This window comes from Neolamprologus multifasciatus, chromosome 12 (genome assembly GCF_963576455.1).
Source record: "Neolamprologus multifasciatus chromosome 12, fNeoMul1.2, whole genome shotgun sequence".
Classification (NCBI taxonomy): Eukaryota; Metazoa; Chordata; class Actinopteri; order Cichliformes; family Cichlidae; genus Neolamprologus; species Neolamprologus multifasciatus.
The window spans coordinates 6,227,205-6,247,073 of record NC_140450.1 but is presented as its reverse complement, the minus strand read 5'-3'; the positions used below and the strand labels follow the sequence as shown (position 1 = coordinate 6,247,073).

The 19,869-nt window shown below is 40.1% G+C and overlaps 1 protein-coding gene across 1 annotated transcript in view; it reads left to right on the top strand.

Moving 5' to 3' along the window:
* The first annotated feature begins 547 nt into the window (after positions 1-547).
* LOC146506281 (phospholipid-transporting ATPase ID-like) overlaps positions 548-19,869 on the top strand; it is a 51,962-nt gene continuing 32,640 nt past the window's right edge. The window contains exon 1 of the mRNA XM_085180283.1: positions 548-878. The gene's annotated coding sequence lies outside the window, so the exon portion shown is untranslated. The remainder of the gene's footprint in view (positions 879-19,869) is intronic.

Genomic DNA, 19,869 nt, shown 5'->3' with positions numbered 1-19,869 from the left:
GAGGAGCTCAGGGGTGCACAGCTGGCTTCATTCAGCCACACAGCAGAATAAAAGCTGGTGAACAGCTGCTCAGCAGTGAGTCGGTCACCTTGTAGCGTTGGCTTACAGGGTATGTCTGAAACTAGTGACTAGCTAGTCAACCATGACCTGGATGACTACACAAGCATAGTGAATAGCTCTCTTCGTGCAGCAGGACTGTTTCCCTTTTACTTGGAGAATTATTTCCCTTTTTTAGCAGGATATTTTAGGTTGTTGTTCTCTTGTTTGGCTGAAATAGCGGTGTGTTTCTTTGAGTAGTTGAGTCATTGTCAATAAAACTTTATTGTTTTACACTTTACTGTGTTTTTGCCTTTTCTTTTCCTGGTTCCTGGTCCCTTAGCCCTTATTCGGGGGTGTAACACCGTTTTGCTGCCTATAGATTCATATAGAAAACCGTTAAATGGCCTTTGCCTCTAGAAGAAGTGGGTTTTTAGGAAACCGGTATCCTGTTTTCTTTTTAAAAGTTTTGTTTCAGGCTCGCCAACTAGAGGTCCCAATTGGGCCACAACGATTGACTAAATTTTCACACAACGTGACCAGTCTGCTGCTTTGCCTCTTCTCCGTTCAGAACTTTCTGTCATAGTAAATTTCCGTGTTTTGGTGAGTTGAATCTGAACGAAAAAACAGTGCGCCCTCGCAGAGGAGTGTATGGAGACGGAGGGAGGAGGAAGTAGAGGAGGGGAGAGCGTACGAGAAGGAGGGGAATGAGGCAGGAGCGAGTTGGTGGACAGGAGGAAAACATTAGCTCTCAATCCTTCACGTAGTTGGGATACTTTTCACTGTCGAAGAGGCAGGGAAGCCACAGCTCAGACTGCACCTCCACCAAGCCAGGACGCACGGTAAGTACCGCGTCGCTGCTCAAGTATTGCTGACCTTGTCTGGGAGTCAAGGAGACGCTGGAGGGTGGGGGAGTGTCGAGATGAAGTTGGGGGAAGAGATGGAGAAGAAAGGCGAGATAGCTGAACGGGAAGCTCCAGTGAACAGGCGAGAGCTGTCCCTCCACTGTCTTTCCTGCCTTTGCGCTCTCCAGGGAAAAGCAACCCAAAAAGTAACGGAAAGATTTTGGTGGGAGAGGAAAGTTTGGCATTCTTGGGTGTCGAAAGGGAAAATATCGGCTTCGCTTTCTTTTCCCCTCCTCACTGCAGTAGCAGTCATCGTGAAAGCTTCCACAACAATGGGTTACTTCTGTGTTGTGTCGGTTTAGCAAAAAGCTGTTTCCGAAAATTGTTTCAGGGGGCAACTTTCTATCAGCGCGCTCCTCGTAAGAGTGTGTTTGTTGTTTTGTAGACGGTGTCTGAGCACGCAGCACCGCTCAGCTGTCAGATCCCGAGTTTAGTCCTCTTTGGTTTCAGAAAGAAACCACCTGGTATAATAAGAATAGTTTCTTGTTCTTGGGAACTGTAGTAACACTGATAATCTGAGAAGATATGGCTGTACATTGTGTGTCAGCACATTTTGCAGTTTTAGCACTGATGTCAGCGATGAGTAATTTCTTCATCACCTAGAGCGGGAGACTGCGAGGAAGTCATCCTGTGTTTACGGTGCAGAAGCATTACTTTTCTATTCCCAGCCAAACACTGAGGTGTTTAAAGTGTTAATTGTGACTTTGAGGAGGTGTATGTTCAAAACACAGAGGCGTAGCAAAAAAGTAACTGGACGTTAAGCCCTAAATTACCACCTAAATCTCCCAAATTCACCCAGAAACATCTCAACAACTGCAAGGCCAAATTAACAACATTTGGCTCAATGGATGGAGTTCCCATTTAAAAAACAAACAACTAAAAATGAGTTTTACAGCAGGCACATTAACATTTTGTTTACATTGTACCAGGACTGTTGTGTTGGTTTAGAAATAGCCTGTTGGATTGTCTGGATTTCAGCCATCCTGTCTCAGTTTTTGAATGAAGATAAACTAAAGTGTTGTTTTGATTGATAGTGCATACAAGATAAAAACGAAAGCATTTAAACACTTTTCAACACTGAACAGTAAGCCTGCCTGATGTTTTAGGGTGTAACCACTTACATGGAAAGGAAACTTAAAAAAAGCTTTGATCAGCACTCAGCATGAGGCAAGCTCGCTGCCTCTTTCTAAATTTGTTTGTATAAAACAGGCTGATTTCTCAGTTCAATGGTCGGTGTCGCCTTCATTTTGATTTCAAACCATAAATGGTGTAAAAGATGGATGTAGTTAGTGCGATGTTATCCATTGGTTTTTGACATCTTTGAAGGCTGCCATTGGTTACCCAAAAAATGTGACAAGGAAGGATGGGCCTGACTGTCAAATTGCACGCTCATTGGCTAACGAATTGTGATTGACAAGCTGTTATCCAATGAGCTGGTTTCATAGTATACCACAGCTAACACAGTAATACAAAGATTTAAAAGATGGACATATTATTATTATAGGGAGTATGGGGTGTCTGGACCCCATACTCCCTATACAACCATTGCAAGAGCTTGGTCTGCATAGCCGGCAATAAGTCGGACTTGTTCCCGGTGGGTGATAGGCTCCGCCAGGACTGCCCTTTGTCACTGATTCTGTTCATAATTTTATGGGCAGAATTTCTGAGAAGTTTCTCCATCCGGCAGGGGCTCAGAGTTGAGCCGCTGCTCCTCCACATCAAAAGGAGCCAGTGGAGGTGGTTCGGGCATCTGACAAGGATGCCTCCTGGGCGCCTCCTAGGTGAGGTGTTCCAGGCATCTCCTACTGACAGGAGGCACCGGGGCAGATTCAGGACACGCTGGAGAGATTATATCACTCGGCTGGCCTGGGAACGCCTTGGTGTTCCCCCGGACAAGCTGGAGGAGGTGGCTGGGGAGAGGGATGTCTGGGCTTCTCTGCTCGGGCTGCTGCCCCCGTGACCCGGCCCCAGATAAGTGGAAGAAGATGGATGGATGGATATTATTATTGTTTTATACATTGTGGCCAAAAATGAGTGACAGAGCCCATAAACTTAACAGGAAAGTATTTATGGATTTCAAGACAGAAAGATGTTTTCTCATAGACTTTTTATTGGGCCGGAAGTGTTTTTGCAACAACAGCTATCACCAGCTGCTGGCGTTCAGATAACAGGTTTAAGGTCTTCTGCATTGGCCTCAGTTATCTGACTCAATGTTCTGAACTAAGTATTTTAGTCAAAGTCATCTTGGTGTTTTGAAAAGAGCGATGACAATCAGTCACAAGATGATCCCACTTTTAAAGCATATCAGGCTTTATTGTTTATTTTGCTCTCCATGAAACCACTAATCACAAACCAAACATCAGTTTGTATCAAATAAGACCTCATTGGGAAAGGATTTGTTAAGGTCATACACGTGGTGAGACTTAAGGTTAATTTCACATCTACTTCTGTATAATCAGGCCTATTTTGTAACCCCGGGTTCATCCTCCGACTGGCCACTTTACTCTTTTCATACCGGTTGCCAAATCCATCTGTAGTTGCACTTATATTGCAATTTACTTATGTAACCAAGTTAAGTGCGTTTAGTTTATGTCCTAACTCTAGTCTTCTGTTGTGTAGGAAAAGTATACAGTTGAGCCATTTAGCCATTCGCAGTTCGAATAAGTGAGTGGGCGCAGGCTTTATTCAGTGTCTCTCTTCACTTACACAGATGTCACGAGACTACAACAATGCTTTGTTTGCTCCATCTTTTTATTAGAGATGAAAAATAATCCAGAGGGCCACAGTGGTCCCATTAATTCTGGTAATAATAACAATTTTGACTCAAATGTGAAACAGGAAAGATGGCATGACTACGCGACTCTGTAGTTTAGCTAAATGCTGATGATAAAGAGATGTAATGTTGTTTGTCTGTTTTCAAATACACGGTGCTGACACGCTAATATTTGCAACTGTCTTGTGGCATGCTCGACTTAAGATGACTCCCCTGCTGGTCCACTGTTCACGTGAACTGTTTTTACATATAAAACATATTGAAAAAACTATAAAAGGAACATGCAGAAGTTACGGTTTCATACTGTTATATTTGTGTTATCCTTTGATACCCAACTTAGCAAAGTAGGCTTAACCATTCACTGCTGTGTGTAAACAAGGTTAAGTATTAGTCGATGCTTTCCTGTTGGTATCAATACATTTTTTCATTATAATGAAGTGGAAAATAAACTCTCCATCTCTTTTTGTACTCCTGTATACGTGCACAAAATCAGGTCTGCTGTGCTCTCTGTTCCCCCAAAACAAATGAGCAATTAGCGTTAATGTTGCGCGCAACGTTAAATTGCATCACATCCCCGCCATTATCACCTCACAGTCGCCCGATTTAACAACTTTTATGAGAACATGTGAATATCAACAAAGACAATCTGAAGCTTTGATGAGTTTTGTTAATATATGACGTATGAAAGTGTTGGATAAAGTCTGTATTTGACACAGTGACGAGAAAATGTTGTTGAAACATTTCACGAAATGTTTAGAAGTTGCTGAAAAAACTTCTGTCTGAGCCAAAGAAGTGTGTCTATAAACAGTCTGATGATGCTAGCAATCGGTGTCAAAACATAGTTAGTCAAGCTGGTCATGAACCAGTGTGATTTTAAAAAAACCTTTACAAACTGATTCTGTGTGAAGAGAAAACTGAAGCTGTTTGGTTAATCAGAAAATGCTACGAGATGTGAAACTTGTGATTGAACGTCAGCTGCCCCGACTAAACTTTGACTGAGGTCACGTGAGGTCTCAGAAATGTCCAACCTTAAGCAAATGCATTTATCATGCATGAAAATCCATTTTGTCACATGTCGAAGGTCTTTAATGTTAAAACACCTGAGTCTTTATGGTACAATGAGAATCTTATCAGGTTTAAAAGGTCAGTCATAATGTCAGTGTTTTATCATGTAAGAGGAGATGGGGAGTGGCTCGGTGGCCTGAGAGGTCAGGTGAATAATTCAGAGGTTAATTGTTTGGGTCTTTTGGTGCAGCTCTCGGGGCTCAAAGCACAGATACTGTATTGTGTCCTTATGTCATAACACTTTCCCATTCTTGCTTTGTTAATGTCTGTCACCAGTGGGTCTCTTTCAGGTCGCTGCTTACGCTTGCATTGTAAATGCACCTCTATCTAAATAACAAGCAACAAATCTGTTCAGTTTTTAAGGCTTTTAAAGGCATCGTTGTCTCAAGATGGAGGGATGTTGTTTAAAGGTTTTTTGTATTTTTAAAAAGAAAAAATGTAAATCAGAGAGATGTGATTGTTTTCAGTCATGAGAATGTGATCACAGATTCATGCAGAGCTACTGAGCAGAGTGATGTTAATCATTAACTGACAGGAACCTTGAACAAACCAACATATAACCCAGTTTGTTATTTGTTTATTCAACCTATTTCCCGGTTATATTGAATTTTCTCTTTTTTTTTTTTTTTTGGTCCGTTGACCACATCGTGACTGACATTACGAGGAACAAAGAAATCAGATAAGTGGGAAATTAACAAACAATAGCCAGGAACTGACTCAGGCTGCACTGTAGGAACTGTTCCAGAATTAAAATACAGGGTTTTAATTCAGGTAAAAAAAAAAAAAAAAAAAAAGTTACGTTTTTTGTGTAGCAACACTAACAAAGTTCTATATCCCATATTGAAATGACTTGTAAATAAAACTGTTAAGGTGCTATTTTCTAGCATTCGCTATGTTTAAAGTTGACGTTATTGTTATTATTTTCTCAGAATTTGCAGACACCAATATTTTCAGATAAGGTGTTTGTGGTTTGGTTGCAGGGAAACGGTGCAATAGCCACCACCCAAGAAGCGTAACATCTTGGTTCAGCATCTTCTGGTTACTTTTTTTCTTTTCTTTAAAAAAAATTCAAATACAGCCTAGATAATTAAATACACAAAATATTATTAAAATATATTAATAGGAAAATCGCATAGAAATGCATTTTCTTTATTTTTTAAAAACTTTTTTAGGTCATATATTTTATTCAATAGCCCTGCAACAGACTGGTGACCTGTCCGTGGTGTACCTAAGCTGGGATAGGCTCCAGCCCCCCCGCAACCCTGAATTGGATAAGCAGAAGAGGATGGATGGATGGATTTCATTCAATTAAACACTTCATGCCATCTCACCATGCACAGCTTTCCACAGTAGAAATGCATCTGCTGGTGTTGGATATTTACAGTGGTGAATCTTTCCAGCAGTTAGTTCCATGTGTCTGGTTACTTGTGGTTTCGCTTGCCCTCGTAGACATTTGCAGCTAAGGAATAAGAATCTAAGGGAAATTAAAGCGAGAGATTGCTAAATGTTTCCACTATGGTAGTGGTTTCCCCAAGCGTTTTAACATTTACATTATTTTTTCTTCTGGCCATAATAGTTCTGCATTGCTACATGAATAAAATACCAAAAAGATTAGCGTTTTTTAAAATATCAGCTATTTCATGTCTTTAATCTTCACGGGGCTTCAGCCCATGATGGAAATGCAGGTAACAAAGGGCTAAAGAACTTTATTACTAAAGTTTTTGGAACAAGCTGATCCACAGAAAAATAACTGATTTTTAGAAGCTAAAATACGTTACAAAAGCACTTCCACGAGGAAGTGGTGAATCAAGCCAAACCTACACAACAGCAGCTTGTGAAAGATCTAAAGCCAGCTACCAGAAGTCAAAAACACCATTAGCAACACAATATGCTGTAATGGAGTGAAATCTTGCGGCACCTCTAGGTCTTATTGGGCCAAAATCTCTCCTGAGATGTTAATGTAAGCTGCCATAAAAAATTTTTAATTTCTCTTACAAATTCAGCAGGGGATCACTTAATTTCACTCACTGTGTAGTTTCTTTACTCTTTCCTTGTAAATGAAACTATAAATGAATGTGAATGCTGTATTTGGCTGGTCAGTCGGTCAATATTCAACAACTCAGACTCGTAACCAAAAGTCCTGCTAATTCTGATACATACAAGAACAGCAATTTCACACTTTCCCTACGAGTTGTCTGCAGCAGTTTGAATGCACTCAGCAAACAATAGTTTTCTACAACTCCATCCAGACCACCGTGCGTCAGAGTCATCAAACTCACTGTCAGTTTCACTGAACCTGTGGTTTAACTGTGGCCAGGTGACATCCAGAGCCCGAGTGAAAGTTTTACAAACTGCTGTACTCGATGATCTAGATACATCTTAATGAGCATTTTTTGGTTTCAATCTGTCAGGAAGTGGGTTCAAATGTACTGTTCAGAGTCTAATCACCAAAAACCTTGCTGATTCCTGCAGATATAAAGTGATCGTGGGGGAAAAGATTGATAATCATTTTAGAATTCTTATTGTTTTATCACTACTTCATCTCTTTGTTTTGATAAATCTCTTGATATCTCCTGGTTTTTATGACCAGAGTGAAACACTGTGAGGTCTCAAAAATGCACAAATGTTTTCTTTGTTGAATCACTTTGTTAAAAACTTAAGATTAAAATAACAGTCAGTGTATGTAGAAGCATGGAAGGGTGTTGGTCTTTAAGACTTATTCAGAATTTATCTGATTTGGCTTATAGTCATCTTTTACTGGAATTCATCTTCTGCTATTAAGGGCATTTAACAGGATCACATTACTTCCAGCAATTGTTGAGTTACTGTAACAGTTTTCGGGACAGAAATCTGAAAGTCTGTGGAGGAATATCCCCCCCCCCTTCCAGCTTCTCTTACTTGTAGTGGGCTAAATTAATAAGCACTATTCTTCACCCTAGGGTAAGATCATTCGTGTGTAGCGTAACATCAGGCTGGATTTATACATTGCTTCCTTAACTTTACAACCCTTAAATACACCACCACTGGCCCCCATAACTTTAATTGTTTTCTGTCTGACTTTATGAGGCTCTTATTTGTGCGGAGGAAATTTGCCACACTCTTCTTTCTTTCAGTTCATTGAGGGTTCTCTTGACATCCCACAGCTTTTCGAGGTCTGAGGTCTGGCTTGTTAGTAGGCCATTTGCAACACCCTGATTCCTTTCATTTTCAGTCATTCCGTTGTAGATTTGCCGGGGTGAGATCGTTGCCCCGTTGCATGACATAATTTTGGAAAAGATTTTTCTGTTTAAAATCTGATATGTCTATCTAGAGAAATAAGTTCAATTTAATTCATTTTATTTATACAGCACCAAATCACAACAACAGTCGCCTCAAGGCGCTTTATATTGTAAGGTAGACGCTACAATATATACAGAGGAAAAACCCAACAATCATATGACTCCCTATGTCCAAGCACTTTGGTAACAGTGGGAAGGAAAAAGTCCTTTTTAACAGGAAGAAACCTTCGGCAGAACCAGGCTCAGGGTGGGCGTCATCTGCTGAAACCAGTTGGCTTGTCTTTGTGAGGTTATAATTTACCTTTGCAAAGGGGTCAAATAACAATACAGAGTACAGCAACACTACTGGTATTTGACAAAGAATAACAAAGTTATCTACCAACCACAGTGGTCACAGAATGCACTCAGAACATTCCACGCAAATGACAACTTGTACAGATGAGTAAATCTTAACACAGAGGGTTTTATAAAGACAAAACATAACGCTGTGGAACATTTCCTTCTAGCCATAAGAACAGAATAAGAAAACAGAGAGAAGGTCGAATTCCTAAAAATGTAAATCACATCTCACATTTGACTTTAGAATACTTTGGTGTGCAGAGAAGTTCACAGTTGCGTCAAATAACTGGTCCTGTGGCTACAGAACAAGCACACATTAACACCACTGCACCACCGTGCTTCGCAGTGTGGGTTTTTGTTTATATCCTGTGTTTGGTTTTCTCCAACATGGCTGTTATAGAAGTGTGCGCACTGGCTGATGATCAGTTAATCAAGTGCATTTTATTACTTCCCCTCTTAATGCCTGTAGAAGTAGTAAGGGTGTACTTAGTTTTTCATGGGACTGCACAGAGTAGTTGACACTGTATAGTTCTGCTTTGGTAAAGCGCTTTACTTCAATTCAATAAAATTTTGTTTGTATAGTGCCAAATCACGACAACAGTTGCCTCAAGGTGCTTTTTATCGTAAGGAAAAGACCTGGCAATAATACAAAAAAATTAAGAAAGCTCTTGAGCAAGCTCTTTGGCGACGCTGGAAAGGAAAAATGCCCTTTTAAATGGTAAATGGCCTGTATTTGTATATGATCTTATAGTCCCTAAGGACTAGTAATGGCAAGCTACATTGTAGCCACAGCCACCCTGGGGCGCACTGACAGAGGCGAGGCTGCCGGACACTGGCGCCACCGGGCCTTCTGACCACCACCAGTAGGCAACGGGTGAAGGGTCTTGCCCAAGGACACAACGACCGAGACTGTCGAAGCCGGGGCTCGAACCAGCAACCTTCCAATTACAAAGCGACCTCCCAACTCTTGAGCCGGCAGAATCAGGCTCAGGGAGGGACGGCCATTTGCTGTGATTGGTTGGGGTGAGGGGAGGAAGACAGTACGAAGACACATTGTGGAAGAGAGCCAGAGATGAATAATAAATAATGATTAAATGCAGAGTGGTGGATAAACACATAAAAAGGTAGTGAACAAGAGACCTATTGTAGTGTAACTAAGGGAGGATTCAGGGTCGCCAAAAAGGAAAGTTTTAATCCTGATCTTAAAAGCAGCGACTGTGTCTGTCTCCAAATGAAAACAGAGGAGCCTGAGGCTCTGCCTCCTATTCTACTTTTAAATACTCCAGGAATCACTAGTAAACCAGCAGTCTGAGAGCGAAGTGCTCTATTGGGGTGATATGGTACTATGAGGTCTTTAAGATAAGATGGCTTCTGCTTATTCAATAAAATTAAATTTGATTCAGAATTTAACAGGAAACCAATGAAGTCGGTGTAGGAGAAATATGCTGTCTCTTTCTTGTCTCTGTCAGTACTCTCACTGCAGTATTTTGAATTAACTAAAGGCTTTTCAGGAGTTTTTAGGACATCCTGATAATAGTAATAGTAATAAATGCATGAACTAGTTTTTCAGCATCACTTTGAGGCAGGATGCTTCTAATTTCAGCGATATTGCACAAATGGAATGAATATTTGTTTAATATGCACACTGAAGGACACGTCCTGGTTATAAATGTCTCTGAGATTCCTCATGATGTTAATGGAGGCCGAGTTAATGCCAGAGTATTACCATGGTGTGAAAATGCTACTGAAGTTACCTACCAACCAATATACCCACTGAATAAATGAATGAATACAATGAAAGCTAAACAGAAGAAGACAGACGTAATTTCCTAATCCCCAAAATAGTTTTAGGTGATTGACTAATTTTTGACTCAATTATATGTTGCAGCTCTACTTACCTCAAAAGGTTGAAGTGTACTGAAACATTCAGACTGCAGGGCAGCTATTATTAGCAAAAAGCCAGATAACACAAGTACTTGCTGATAGAGACACAGCAGAAAACCTAGGGTGGAGGTTTGGGAATGCTGACCCCTGAAAACCAGGATCACCAATGAAAAATTTCAGTTTTCTGTTAATCATTCTGAGATTATAAGTCACAAAGTCACAGAGCTCAGAGTAAAACAATATGCAAACTGAACATGATGACACCAAAGCTACAAATATAGCCAGAAGATAATAAAAAGAGGTAGGAAATGACTGCATCTCTTATCTCTGCTGTCATTTCAAAAGTTTAAATAACCACAAAGAGACAAAAAGCAGTAAAACACAAGAAGACAAGAATCAAAAACAACGTCAGAGAGATGACTGATAAAAAATACATAGGTGGGGAAAAAAATAACCGCAAACACCCAAAACAATTGCATCAGTTATGAGAAACCATCAGACTCATTTTGTCTTTGCTAAGCCTGAATTCGTCCAGTGTAGGAAGCAAACTAGTCTTCCCCCAGAAAACAATCCAAAAGTGTTTTTGTGCATCCTGCTCTTATGATGCGTAGGTATGCTTTAAGCATTATTTGTTTCATCTTTTGATCTGTGAGCTTTTCCCATCCCTAAACATAATCAGGTCACTAGAGTAAAACAGTGAGTGAAAGCAAAACATAACCAAGAACAAGAGCTGAACTTCAGTCTCATCGAAAGTCTGCTGGGTTTTTTGTTTCACTTTTTTTTACTGTGTTAAAATGAAATCACTACCATGCGGCGATTAGAGGAAGAGTTACACGATGCTTTCTATGGGAACTAACTAAACTAAGTTTGATTTGCTCAGAGGAGCTGATGTAGGAAGGCTCAGGCATCTCACACATCATTGTGTGTCAGATAATGCAGTGTTGTCAAACTACTGGTGTGGCAAAGTGTCACTGGATTATAATATTCATGAGAAAGCTCTGTCACTTCCAACGCATCATTTTTCATCAGTCAGTGTTACTCTTGCAATGAGATGCATTTGAACCAAAAGCACACTCTTTTCTTATTGGTGTATAAATCTAACAGCTACTTTCAACATCTTCATACACATGGGGTCTTCATAGCATAACTTCACACTTTTTGTTTTGTCTGATTTTTACACCAGATGCTGGGATTAGAGCAGGGCAATATGACCAAAAATATTTATCACGATATACATTTGAAAATTTGCGATAACGATATAACTGACGATATAATTGACACTAGACAAAATACTTTACAACTCCACAACTTTATTAGTGCAAAAAATCCCATCAATGTGTTTTCACTTAAACAAGCAGCTGTTTTTTTTATGTGCATTAAAGTTATACAGTGGGGCAAAAAAGTATTTAGTCAGCCACCGATTGTGCAAGTTCCCCCACTTAAAATGATGACAGAGGTCAGTAATTTGCACCAGAGGTACACTTCAACTGTGAGAGACAGAATGTGAAAAAAAAATCCATGAATTCACATGGTAGGATTTGTAAAGAATTTATTCGTAAATCAGGGTGGAAAATAAGTATTTGGTCACCTCAAACAAGGAAAATCCCTGGCTCTCACAGACCTGTAACGTCTTCTGTAAGAAGCTTTTCTGTCCCCCACTTGTTACCTGTATGAATGGCACCTGTTTGACCTCATCATCTGTATAAAAGACACCTGTCCACAGCCTCAACCAGTCAGACTCCAAACTCCGCCATGGCCAAGACCAAAGAGCTTTCGAAGGACACCAGGAAAAGAATTGTAGACCTGCACCAGACTGGGAAGAGTGAATCTACAATAGGCAAGCAGCTTGGTGTGAAAAAATCAACTGTGGGAGCAATCATCAGAAAATGGAAGACATACAAGACCACTGATAATCTCCCTCGATCTGGGGCTCCACGCAAGATCTCATCCCGTGGGGTCAAAATGATCATGAGAACGGTGAGCAAAGATCCCAGAACCACACGGGGGGACCTGGTGAATGACCTGCAGAGAGCTGGGACCAAAGTAACAAAGGTCACCATCAGTAACACACTACAACGGCAGGGAATCAAATCCCGCAGTGCCAGACGTGTTCCGCTGCTGAAGCCAGTGCATGTCCAGGCCCGTCTGAAGTTTGCCAGAGAGCACATGGATGATACAGCAGAGGATTGGGAGAATGTCATGTGGTCAGATGAAACCAAAGTAGAACTTTTTGGTATAAACTCAACTCGTCGTGTTTGGAGGAAGAAGAATACTGAGTTGCATCCCAAGAACACCATACCTACTGTGAAGCATGGGGGTGGAAACATCATGCTATGGGGCTGTTTTTCTGCCAAGGGGACAGGACGACTGATCCGTGTTAAGGACAGAATGAATGGGGCCAAGTATCGTGAGATTTTGAGCCAAAAATTCCTTCCATCAGTGAGAACTTTGAAGATGAAACGAGGCTGGGTCTTCCAACATGACAATGATCCAAAACACACCGCCCGGGCAACAAAGGAGTGGCTCCGTAAGAAGCATTTGAAAGTCCTGGAGTGGCCTAGCCAGTCTCCAGACCTCAACCCCATAGAAAATCTGTGGCGGGAGTTGAAAGTCCGTGTTGCTCGGCGACAGCCCCAAAACATCACTGCTCTTGAGAAGATCTGCATGGAGGAATGGGCCAAAATACCAGCTACTGTGTGTGCAAACCTGGTAAAGACCTATAGTAAACGTTTGACCTCTGTTATTGCCAACAAAGGTTATGTTACAAAGTACTGAGTTGTATTTTTGTTATTGACCAAATACTTATTTTCCACCCTGATTTACGAATAAATTCTTTACAAATCCTACCATGTGAATTCATGGATTTTTTTTTCACATTCTGTCTCTCACAGTTGAAGTGTACCTCTGGTGCAAATTACTGACCTCTGTCATCATTTTAAGTGGGGGAACTTGCACAATCGGTGGCTGACTAAATACTTTTTTGCCCCACTGTATATAAATGTAACAGTGCAAATTGCTGTCTGACAGTTTAACCAAAAGGCATTTCCAGTGGAAATTGGCCGACATATCCTCAGCATAACCGTGTATAATATCCACAAAACTTAAAAAGAGGTTATACACACACAATACGGTAATATTATGTTGAAGCACAGCATGTATCACTCCGCGAGGCGCCTACATACGATAGCCGTAATGCTCCGACAATCCATCAAGCGGTGCGGGTTCGTAGCTTAGCAAAGTCGTACTAAAACATCTGACAGATTTTCCAGCGCCGTGTACGACATAAAATTGTTTCGAGATTAGTAAACACAACCAGAATTCATACATAAGGCACACGGGATTATAAGGGGCACTGTCGATTTTCAGAAAAATCAAAGGATTGATTTTAAGTGTGTCATATTTTCCAAACAACACGGTAATAACGACGGCCCGCTAGCATGCTCTACCAAAGATAGTGCTTTGTTGTGTATCTGACGGACGAAAGCTAAACCAGTTCCACACCACTGAAGCTGCAGCATTTTGACAAACCAATTCTGGTTCATCCGTTTCATTTAACGATCCGCTTTCGCTCTTCTCATTCTGCGTCGCCGCCATGTGCGTATGTAAACATAAGCACTGCGCATGCGCGTTTAACCCATATTCTATCGCGATATTTCATTTTCCTATCGTTGCCCAAAATTACACCGGTATTACCGTGAACGGTATGATATAGCCCAGCCCTAGCTGGGATCCTCTTCTTATTAGGCAAACGTCTCAACCACATAGATACACTAGTATATAAAGCTAAGAAGAGTTTGTATGTAAATGAGTCAAACAAAGTGCAAGATAGTCCAACATTCTTCATTTAATCTTTAATGTCTCTGTTTTAGAGATGCTGTAGCTCTTTGTGTTGTGTGACGTACTGCTACCAAAGTCTACCTTGTGCGTTACTGTGAGACACAGAAAACATCTGACAAACAATTATATTCCTTTAATCTTTGACTGAGAAGCTCTTAAACTTGTGGTGACATTTAATAGCCATTAAGAGTTTTCCACAGCTGAAACTGTAAATGTTTCCTTCTTCTCTACACACACCTTTTCTCCACAGTGAAAACAGGGCCCATTTATCCAAAGCTCTGTTTGCCATTAGACAAAACACACAGAGAGGGAACATGCTTAGGGCTCTGAAAAAACTGCAGCTGTGCTCGTTGGCTTATCTGTTACTGCAGGTCATCGTCTGATTGGCTCTTTTATGGAAACTGTTTTGCAACAGCTCTCATCTGCATCTCAGTACATCACTATGTGCAGAGTTGGTGTCTATTTCAGGATGGCAGTGTCATTTGATGTTTGTGATATGTTGATAGCTTGTTGGAGAGCTTTTACTGAAGCTTTATAAATTTGACATAAATATGATAACCACAGCGCTTCAGTGAAGCGGAAATGCATTTTAAGCCTGACGTATGTTATCTCGGGAATTCTTTGGTTTCCTCTAACCTTTAAAAAACATGTTTTGAAGTTTTAAACTAAGACACCACCTTTGTTAATCCACAGGTTGCTTTTGTAATTAGTCATTTGATTGCTTTGTTAGCCTTAAGTAGTAGAAAACCATCCTTTTTCAGACTGGACAAATACAAAGGGAGCTTTTCTGTAATTTGGATTCATGCACACAGAGGAAAAGAGTCTTTCTTTCAGCTGCGATCAAGCAGTCAGTTTTGATAATAGAGCTCTGTTCAGCTCAGAAACCAGAGATCACCGATTGGACAAGACAGCCTTTCATTTGTGTGACCTCTGACCGGCCACAGGTGACTCTGACAACTTGGATACTCTTACACACCTTTGTTTGCATGATGATGGTGTTTGCTGCACTTTAAAGAGGAGAACTGCACAGAGAAAGTGTGCGTGTGTGTGTTTGTGTGTTGTAGATGCATAAATCTGTTGTGCGTTATATATGTGTGATCTATGTTGGAAGATTTTAGTGGGAAGATCTGATGAAGGTTGGGATAAAATTAAGTTTAGCACAAGTTTTATTGTAAATTAACATTAGGCAGGTAGCAGTTATGTTAATGATGATTAAGTGTAATTGATTCTTGAGTGTTTGTGTCTGTGTGTGTGCACGTTGAAGATAATTAAAACAAACAGTAGTGCCTTCATCTGTTAAAGTGGTTTTATTTAAACCACAGTATCTCCCCTTGACCCACTTATCTCTTTTCCACTTTGGTTTTAAAGCCAAACGTGAAGCAGTTTGTGTCTCAAAATGATTAAAACAGCACAAGTAGGGCTGGGCTATATCATACCGTTCACGGTAATACCGGTGTAACTTTGGGCAACGATAGGAAAATGAAATATCGCGATAGAATATGGGTAAAACGCGCATGCGCAGTGCTTATGTTTACATACGCACATGGCGGCGACGCAGAATGAGAAGAGCGAAAGCGGATCGTTAAATGAAACAGATGAACCAGAATTGGTTTGTAAAAATGCTGCAACTTCAGTGGTGTGGAACTGGTTTAGCTTTCGTCCGTCAGATACACAAAGAAACACTATTTTTGGTAGAGCATGCTAGCGGGCCGTCGTTATTACCGTGTTGTTTGGAAAATACGACACACTTAAAATCAATCCTTTGATTTTTCTGAAAATCGACAGTGCCCCTTATAATCCCGTGTGCCTTATGTATGAATTCTGGTTGTGTTTACTGACCTCAAAACGATTTTATGTCGTACACGGCGCTGGAAAATCTGTCAGATGTTTTAGTACGACTTTGCTAAGCTATGAACCCGCACCGCTTGATGGATTGTGGGAGCATTACGGCTATCGTAGGCGGAGCCTCGCGGAGTGATACGTACTGTGCTTCAACATAATATTACCGTATTGTGTGTGTGTATAACCTCTTTTTAAGTTTTGTGGATATTAAACGTGGTTATGCTGTGGATATGTCGGCCAATTTCCACTGGAAATGCCTTTTGGTTAAACTGTCAGCAAGGAATTTGCACTGTTACATTTTTATATAACTTTAATGCACATAAAAAACAGCTGCTTGTTTAAGTGAAAATACATTGATGGGATTTTTTGCACTAATAAAGTTGTGGAGTTGTAAAGTATTTTGTCTAGTGTCAATTATATCATCAGTTATATCGTTATCGCAAATTTACAAATGTATATCGTGATAAATATTTTTGGTCATATCGCCCCGCTCTAAGCACAAGTACCATAACTGGAGGAAGTCTTCATCCACTCCAATGTGAAATGTCGTTTTTAAGGATGTTTGACTTTTCGACTCTTCGATTGGCTTTGTTGACAGACGAATATTTAAAGCATTTGAAAGATTTGTTCTTGATTTGTGTTCTTCAGTTTTGTAAGAATTTGCCTTCATAGCTAAGCTTTTCGCAATCCATGCCCCCGTGTACCTGAAATTTCAGCAACCAGGAAACTACTGGCTTCCATATCTGCACTGTACAGTATAAAAAGCAATTATCAGACTCTTCTTGTGCTTGATATGATTTATCAGTGAGTGAACATGTGATATTTACAGTAAGAGATTACACAACTCCAGCATGTTTCATGAGCCTGCAGGTTGAATTACATAACTAAACTCAAAAGAATGTTTTGTTTTGTTCATGTGTCATATAACAAAATACACATAACAAAAGTGGATGCCTGGGGCTTCACAGGATCCATAAAAACATGGAAAATCTGCAAACTTACATTGAAAAATGTTCTGCAAAACTATAACCACTATAATATCTCCATGAAACTGTGATTACATAAGAAGTGAACGTAGGAAAATGTTGTGCTCCTCTGGAAAAAAGAGGTCTGTATATAAAACCTTTGGGCCTTCTTTAAGAATTTACAAGACAAAGTCAAAACTAAATGCCAAGACTTTTGTGCAGCAGTGATGGCTGCACAAGTTTCTTTGCATATAACCTAACACAGGATAAGGATATGCTGATAATCTGCTCTGAAAATGAAAAGCAAACACGATACAAACACATTCTCCTGTGCTGATACTGTCAATGTCTGGACCGAAATACACTTAAAATTTGTTTTTGTACTTTTATACCAGTGAAGCTCTTTGCAATTCTTGAATATGCTTCTGATATCGCTGCACAATAACACAGAAACATTATGCGTCACTACAAAAAAAGTTTATGAAACATCATATTGGTGCCAGATCTCTTTTAAAGATCAGAAAAAGTTAATATAAAAAATAATTCACAAGAAAATTCACTCTAAACTTATCACTAATTCAATACAGGTGTGTATAGTTGTAGGAGAAACCCTTATATTTATCTTCTGACTCATTTCCCAGCGCCTAGATGAAGACAATCTGCAGTAATATCCTTAAAAATTGTTATTTTATATTTTGTTAACAGTACTTGTACGTTGTAATTTATCAGACCTTAGCGACATTCTAAGCTAAAACAGCTGGTAAATCTCTCAGACCATCCATAACTCATTCAGAGGAATCAGTTTGGTCTTGGTGGTGTGTCAACGCAGCAGTAAAACTTGCAAAGTCACAGTCTGCCAAAACCGATTGCATGGATCAGAGAAACTTGAACAATCCACGCCATTTGACATTTGAAATCTTGCTAAGTCGTCCTGATGGCTGCAGAGGAATAAAATGAAACTTTCACCAGGCTGGACACGCCTCTAGCTGTCGACCCACATGACTTCTGTGTTTGTCTGCAGAATAGACAGATTTTTTTTTTTATTCAACTGAGTCACTTAGTGAATGAATGAGGGGTTTGTTTTCTAGCATTTAAGGGGTCTTGATGCATGCTCAATCATCCAAGTAAGTAAATCTCAAAAGGTTGACTCTGTTCATCTGGATGTAGCGTTTTCAGTGGGAGAAACATTTCTCAGACCTCACAGACATTGTTCCTTCAATAGGCTGGTTTGAGTTATTGTGCAAATGTACTTTTTATAAGGTTGGGGAAACCTGCAGTCAGCTGAGATGGAAGAAGTCACTTGGATGGGTGACAAAATGTTTCTCCCCCTGAAAACGTCACATCCAGATGAGCAGAATCAACCTTTTGGAACATTTAAGGGGAGAACATTATAAGTGTACATAAGTGTTTCTCCACAGCTGCACACGTGGAGAAACTCTGGCGTCCTGGTATTTTTTTTGGTGTAAATAATGACATAACAAGTTTCCTTAGAAACTTCACTTGTTCCATCAAACAAAACTAGTCTGTTATCATAGTGAAAGTGAGTCCTGATAGTGTTGTTTTGTAATCTATCATTGATTACAAAGCTCTGTTGACTTTAGTTGGGCAATGCGTCAAACCCAGTTTTTACTTCAGTGCACCATTTCCACCGTAACATTTCCTATCAAATTCTTCTTAAAAAAAAAAGATTATAAGCAGAGTTTAAAGTGGGATTTGGAAGTTGGGCAAACGTAGCAGTCCACCGTGGCTAAAGAATTATTTATAAATAAGTGACATAATTCATTTGTTCTTTGTGTACAGGCTGTGATCCGTTCACCTGTGCTGCTATTCCAAGATTCACTGCTCTTTGTGGAGTTTTCCACAAGATACGACCAGATATGTCACAAGCTACATGGACGATTTCCAAAACTGCAGATATCCCTGAAGCTAGAATAACAGATAGAATTCAGTGAGCGAATCTAATCAATATCACCTAAAATATAAATGTCTGCTACTCTTGGTGTGCCTCACATCTCCCATGAAAACCACAGCTTGCTCTGTACCACTGCATTACAGAGCATTATTACCACATTGCTATAAACTACCAAGTTTAGCCTGGATTAAACTGTCCCAGACTGCCTAAAGAAAGAAGAATGTCTTGTTGGTTTAGGTGGACTGTGATGTCACTGTTTTCTTGTTATTTTGCAAATATCTCTAAATATGCATTAACAGACCTTTCAGATTTAGGTGCTGGAGTACCGCCCCACAATGTTTTCCATAGAGTTAGATATATCATTTGTGGTTGTAACAAGGTTGTGTGTGTAAAAGGAGGCACAACTACTCTTTCTAAAACGAATCAAGTTCTGGTTAGAGTGATCCATCGGGTTGCAGTGGACCTACAGAGCAGAACAAGGTCTATTAACATGAGCTACAGTCCAAGTTAATGGAGGTAGTTTGTCAGACACTGGGACTCAAGACTCGAGACAGCTGAATGACGCTGAAGACCAGCAGTGACCAGATTTTCATAGTGAGAGCAAAGGGATTTACCAGTAGTAACTCAGCCATGTTTTTGTCTTAGATGGATGACAAATTAACCAGCCTAGGAGACCATCCAAATGTAGAGTGGGAAAAACAGCCTCATGTGAAAACATTCAGATTTAAGATCGTCCAAATAGTTTCATTGTCTAATTTCGTCTTTCTACCCCACTCTCATTTGAATAATTCTGTTTTATCGATATCACCTCAGAGCCATGAGACTTGTCACATACGAACATTTTTAAGGACGTCGCAATTAAAATGTGCCACATTAATCTGCAGGGTAATCTTGTTAAAGGGGAGAAGATTAACCCAGACTGCTTTGCACTAACACCGAGCCGCTTTGGGCACGCAACTGTCACCAGCGAGCAAAAGCAAAATTAAAAGTATCCTAAAACAAAGTCTGAACACAAAACTCCAAAACTGTGTGA